This window comes from Chrysochloris asiatica, unplaced genomic scaffold, assembly GCF_000296735.1.
Source record: "Chrysochloris asiatica unplaced genomic scaffold, ChrAsi1.0 scaffold00022, whole genome shotgun sequence".
Taxonomy (NCBI): Eukaryota; Metazoa; Chordata; class Mammalia; order Afrosoricida; family Chrysochloridae; genus Chrysochloris; species Chrysochloris asiatica.
In genome coordinates, this window is record NW_006408540.1 from 20,751,249 (window position 1) to 20,758,030 (window position 6,782).

Consider the following 6,782-nt stretch of genomic DNA (forward strand, 5'->3'; position numbering starts at 1 on the left):
CTACCAGAGCTCCTTCATGAGCCCTCTTTAAAGTCTCTAAGAGCAAAGATGTCAGGTTGAGAACTAAAGTGTACCTGATCCAAGCTATGGTGTTTTCTGTTGCCTCATATGCATGCAAATTTTGGGAAATGAGTAAGGAAGACCATAGAAGAGTCGAAGTATTTGAATTATGATGTTGGAAAAGAATAATAAAAATTCTGTGGACTACCAGAAGAACAAATCTATGTTGTAAAAATTACAGCCATAGAATGCTCCTTAGAAGCCAGGATGGAGAGACTTTGTCTCTCATACTTCAGGCATGTTATCAAGAGAGATTGGCCCTTGGAGAAGGACACCATGTTTGGTAAAGTGGAGGGTCAGTGACAACAAGGAACATGTCCAATGAAATGAATTGGCACAGTGACAGCAGCAATGGGCTCAAACATAATAGTTGTGAAGATGGACCAAGATTGGGCAGTGTTTCATTCTGTTGTCCATAGGGTGGCTATGAGTTGGAACTGATTCAATGGCACTTAACAACAAAAAAAAAACATAGTTTATATAGCAATTTTATGCTTGTTGTGTAGCTGTTGGATAAGCACTGGTCTACTAACCACAACATTGGTGGTTTAAACCCACCAGCTGCTCCTTGCAAACCCTATACAAGGTTGCTATGAGTCGGAATTGACTCAGTGGTATTTAACAACAACTGTTCATTTAATTTCATTATACTTTGATTATCTGGCCCAAATTTCTCTTGGATATAATTGCATCTAAAGAATGCTATTGTCAATTAGAATTTACGTAGGATGACTGAGGGCTAAGGATCGGAAGATACCCAAATTAGTTTCTAATCATCTTTAAATCTCAGCTTTTTTCTGGATTCAGTTTGTTTTAAAGCTCATACTTAAAAAGACAACAATTTAAATGTCACACCTCTTATCTCTTCTAATAAGAAACAAATTTCGTTTTAAAAACGAAAACAAAAGACAAAGTTAAGTTTGACTAGAGCAGAGGGAACCGCTTCGAAGATCACTCACTCACATAGCTGTCGTAGGCATGTCTTGATTTGTCACATGAATGTCTCCAAAGGGTGGCTTGCAATGCTCTCATGACATAGCTTCTGGATTTCCCCAGAACATGAAATCCAAGATAGAACAAGGAAGAAAGCAGCCACAATGCCTTTTATGATCTAGGCTAAGAAACCACACAACTTTATTTCCACCACAGTCTATGTTAGAATAGATATAACCTAACCATATTCAGCAGAGGAGACTCAAGCTCTACCTCTTAAATAAAAGCATCATTTGTGAGCATAGTTTTAAACAGCAACATAAGTCTTCACTGATTAAGCTGGACACACACACACATACATACATACACATGTACACCTCTTTTATGGTCTATATCGTTATCCCTCATTTATGACAATAGTAAGAAATCTACAACATATTTTGTAGAGTAACAAAGCATATCTGGCATGAATTAATAAAATGGTATGAGGTGAAAGTAATGCCAGCTGTTATGATTCATGGTATACGCCAGCTTGGTTAGGCCATGAGTCCCAGTGGCTTGGCAGTTATGGAATGATGTCTTCTTCCATTTTGGTCATCCGCCATTGTTGCATAATTCCAATGTTCATGTTAACAACTTGATCTTCGGAGCCTAATCATGTTGATAAATGAGAAGTGGGTATACACACATACACACAAACACAAGATCAAGTCAAAACATATTGTCACAAAACCAGAGGAAATTTGATTAAACAAAAATATTAAAATATGAAGCTGTTCTTTCTAGATATATCTTCATACTAGGTGTATACACTTCCGAAGACGGTCTTTCCAGGTGGCGTGGCAGTATAATGCACTGAACCACTTTGTTGGTTTGAACCGCAAGGTTTGGCAATTCAAACCAGCCAATCCTTGGAAACCCTGTACAGGATCGCTATGGGTCAGAACCAACTCAATGGCACTTTACAACAACAACTCTTCTGGAAGAAATCTGGGCACTTCTATTTACATGTCAAAATGACAGTTTTGTCACCTTCAAATCATTCTCCTTTGAAATGTTCTTTTGAGTTTGGGAAGCAAAAAGTAGTCTGAAGAGGCAAGATGGTGGATGAAATAAGGTCTCCCAAAGAAATTCTCACAGGACAGTCTTTGTTGTTGTTGATAAGTGCCATGGAGTTGAGTCGATTCCGACCCATAGCCACCCTGTATAGGGTTTCCGAGGAGCAGCTCGCGAGCTTGAACCGCCAACCTTGCAGCTTAAATGGCTTTGCAGTCAGGCACATTAACCCACAATGCCACACCAGGACTCCTTGCTACCCTCAAATAAAGAGCAGATGCATTGTCGTGATAGAAAACAAAAAAAAAAATTTTTTTTTTTAATTCCTTGGTGCAACTTTCCTGATCTTTTTCTCACCAATGCAATTTTCAAATTTCTTAACTTTCTTTTTTTCTTATAAGCCTCCACTATTGTCCTGTGTTCTTCAAAAAAATCTATTAAGATGACTCCTTTGGAATTTCAAAAAACCTGAGCTGACCTCTGCCTTGAATTTAATTGGCCCACCCAGCAGATGATCTCAGAAGCCCATGCTTTAATCCTATCACCATAAAGCTTTACTTACTTGACCACTTGATAGATATGGTTAAGTCAAAAAGTACTGCTCCAAAATCATACAAATCTTTATTCAACAAAAATAGTCCAATGTGAAGCTATTGCTTCTCAACATACTTTTGATCTAGGTCTACACACTTCTGAAGGTGGCTGTGAGCTACAAGGTCATTTGTTCAAACTTACCAGCCATTCCTTGGAAACCCTATATAGTGTCCCTACGGGTTGGGAACCCACTCAATGGCACTTAACAACAACAACCCTTCCCCAGAGAATTCTGTGTACTTTGATTTACATGTCAAAACAGCAAATGTTGGCACCCTCCAGGGACTCAAACTGTGTTCTTTATAAATGTTCTTTGTTTGGGGAACAAAAAGAAATCTGAGGAAACAAGATCTGGGATACAGGGTGAATGGGGTAAGGTTTCTGGACAAAATTCTCAGTAGAGTGCTTTTGTAACATTTCAAAGAGCAGGTGGGCTGTAGTGATGGGAAACATTCCTTGGTGTACCTTTCCTTTTCTTACTAAAGCAGCTGTTCCATTTTAAAACTTCTTGATAAGCCCCCTGATTATTCTGTATCCTTTGAGAAAACTGATGAAAATTACTCCTTTGGAATCCCAAAAGACAATCACCATAACCTCTGAGCTGGCCCTTCTGCCTTGAGTTTAACTGGCCAGGCAGATGCCCTTTCAGCCCTAGTGTTGTCTGGACTAAAACAAGTGTATTACTGAATGAATTTCTCTGTAACCATCCACTGATCTCAGATGTGTTTTACACATTGTTTTTTTTTTCTTTTTAAAATCAAACTGCGCCTATATGAACAAGAACCTTAGTAATAAGACTTTCTAACTTACCATCGTATTATTCCTCCAAGTATGAATTCATTAAGAGTGTTCTTGGTAGACTGAGTGTGTCTGGATGGAACTACTCAAGCTGAGAGCTAAAGTGCCCACTGGATTAAGGTCCAGTAGAGAGGACTGCAGCAGGAACAGGGCTGTCTAAATCACTATTGTTCTCCATATCCCCCGTTAACACTGTACACAAAGAACAATGAGACAGTAAAAAAGGTCCAGAAATTTTATTTCCAGTAAAACTAGAAGACAGATACAGTCTTCAGATGTCAAAATAGACTTAAGAGCTACCTGTCCAAACAGCTGAGTCTCAGCAGGAGTGTGTGGTTCCAACAGTGAGGGGAGGCAGTGTAGAGTCCAGAGGGGCCCACAGTAGCAGATCTCATAAAGGGCAGCAAAAAACCCAGTCACCCCCCATCCCCCCCTCGGCCAAAGTGCAGAAGATCCACGTATTTGTAATAATCAATTAAGGAACTGCAGAGAGCATGATGGGCTAAGGTAGTCCTCCTGGACCTGTTTTGATTCAGGAGAGCAGAGGCAGCGGGGGTACGCAGGCACCACAGGTATGAGCCACACATCATCAGCAGAATATGAAGAATGGCTGCAAAATCCCTTCCTGTCCCCTCCCCTATTCCATATTTCCTATACCCAATAGTACTCAGAAGCATCCAATACTGAGTAATTCAGGAAAAGGAACTGTCATAAGATTGATGAAAAGGTATTATGAGAAAACTGTAGGACAACTCAGCAAAACGGAATGCTATTCTCACCTCCTGAGAAGGGTTGCAATAGAACAGATGACAGCCTCCCACCATGGCTATGAGAATGTAATGACTCCATTGGCACAATAAAGAAAGACCACCTAACCAAATGCAAGTCAAAGAAGAGATGATGTGATAACAGCAGGAAACAACCATGAGCCTGGGAGAGAAGGGAAAGAAAAATTGCACACTGTGGGAAACCAGGGAGGAGACATAAGGAGTAAAATAGAGAAGTAAACATGAAATGAAATAAAATCTTACTTTTCTGTGAAGGCAAGACTATAGGTGATTCAGACCAAACCTCATACTGAAAATTATAGAAGCTACGAAAAACAAAAGTCTGCTTTTATGATGGAGAACGGAGAAGATGATGAATTAATATGGCAAGATTCAGGAGGAGATGGGAATCCAGAAGCAAGGCTGGCCTTTGGGGCCAGTTTGACTCTGGAGGAATTTGACAATCTGGGAAGGGGGCTGGGAGGCTGAGATGTGCTCTTGGGGAAGGCGCAGAATGCTGGAGAGCTCTTAGAGACCCTGCATGAGCTGCAGCCCAGACTCAGACAGGTAATTTGGTGACCCACATCTCAGTTCCCCAAATGAGATTTACGGTTCTTGGTTTGACAGTGACCCCGAGCACTTGGGAGAAGTAAACTAAACTTGACTATGAAGGGAAACAACAGCATTCTACACCTCAAATTTTTTTCTACTAAGAATTTTGCAATTACAATCTTGGCACATAATTAAAGATAACCAGGTCTAAGCGTAGAGGGAGGCCTGGTGTGGCGCTATAGGATATGCACTGGACTGTTAACTACAAGGCCAGTGGTTCAAACCCCAGCTGCACTTTAGAAACTATATATAAGGTAACTATGAGTCAGAACCAACTCGACAGTGTTTAAGAACACACAAAGGGTAGAGAGAACAAAATGAGAAAAAAAACCACACACAGTAGAAGCAGATCTAGAAATGATACTAAATACTGGGATGGACAAAATTAAAATGAACAAGTCTAAAATTCTGGACAACTTGAGCAACAAGAAAGTGACAATAATGAATCATAATTTAAGAAATAAGAACCAACAAAATCCACACTGATATGAGGAAAGAAATTGGAGGAAGGAAAATCTCCCTTAAAGTAGAATTTCAGCGGATAAATGTAGAAAATAAAATGAGAAGATGATTTGGCAACTGGCATGGCAATAGATATAAAATAGTGAGAATTGATACTAATTGTGAATTAATAGAGCAATTTACATCTATTCTAAAAGGATATGGAAAAACAGCACCATTTATCATACAAAGAAAGTAGCTATAACATTAAATATAAAACAACAAAATAAAGAGAGCACAGCATACATACCAGTCTGGGAAACACTCCATTTTCCATAATACTTTGCTACGGTCTACTTCTGCACTAGGAGTCCTGGTGTGGCGCTGTGGGTTAATGCTCTACATTGCAAAGTTGAACTACAAGGTCGGTGGTTCAAGCCCACCAGTCACTCCTTGGAAACTATTACAGGGTTGCTATGATTCAATGGCACTTAAAAACAGTCAAATTGTCTACAATGGAAGCCACTAGGAACGAACGTGTGCTTTTAAAATTTAATTGTCGAACAAAATTGAAAAAATTCAGCTCCTTAGTTGCACTAACTTTGAGTACTAAGCCACTTGTGGTTAGTGACTATTGTATTGGATAGCTGTTGTTATGTACCATTGAGTGGGTCCCGACCTCATGCACAATACAAGCACTGCCTGATTCTGTGTCATCCTCACTATTGCTATGCTTGAGCCCATTGTGGCTGCCATGGTGCCAATCCATCTTGTTGGAAGGGTAGGGAGAGGGTCTTCCTCTTTTTCGCTGAGCCTCCACTTTACCTAGTATGATGTCCTTCTCCAGGGACTAGTCCCTCCTGATAATATGTCAGAAGTATGAGAGACCAAGTCTGGCCATCCTAACCCCTAAGGAGCACTCTGACTGTATTTTTTCCAACACAGATTGGCTCATTCTCCTGGCAGTCCATGGTACTTTTAATATTCTTCTCTAACACCATAACTCAAACACATTCATGTTCGATGGTCTTCCTTATTCATTGTCCAACTTTCACATGCATATGAGACTATTGAAAATACTATGGCTTGAATATTTTCAAAGTAACATCTTTTGAACACTTGAAGGAGGCCTTGTGCCACAGATTTGCCTAATGTATTATGTTGCTTGATTTCTTGACTGCTGCTTCCATGAGTATTTAGTACTGATATAAAATATTTCCATCCTCAAATAAAGTTATCAGTGCTTTTCTATGCCCTCTCTCTAGAACCCAATGCTAAAGTCACACTAGTACTTCAGTTCTTGGAATGCTAGAATTCTTTTACTAGCTGAAGCCTTTATATCCTGCAGTTCCTCTGAAATACTCATCCCTACACTGCCCCTGGTAGGAGCTCTGGTAGCGTAGAGGTTATGGGCTGCGAACCACAGGTCAGCAGTTTGAAACTACCAGCGGTTCTGCGGGACAAAGATGAGGCTTTCTGCTCCCGTAAAGATTTACAGCCTTGGAAACCCTGTACAGGGTC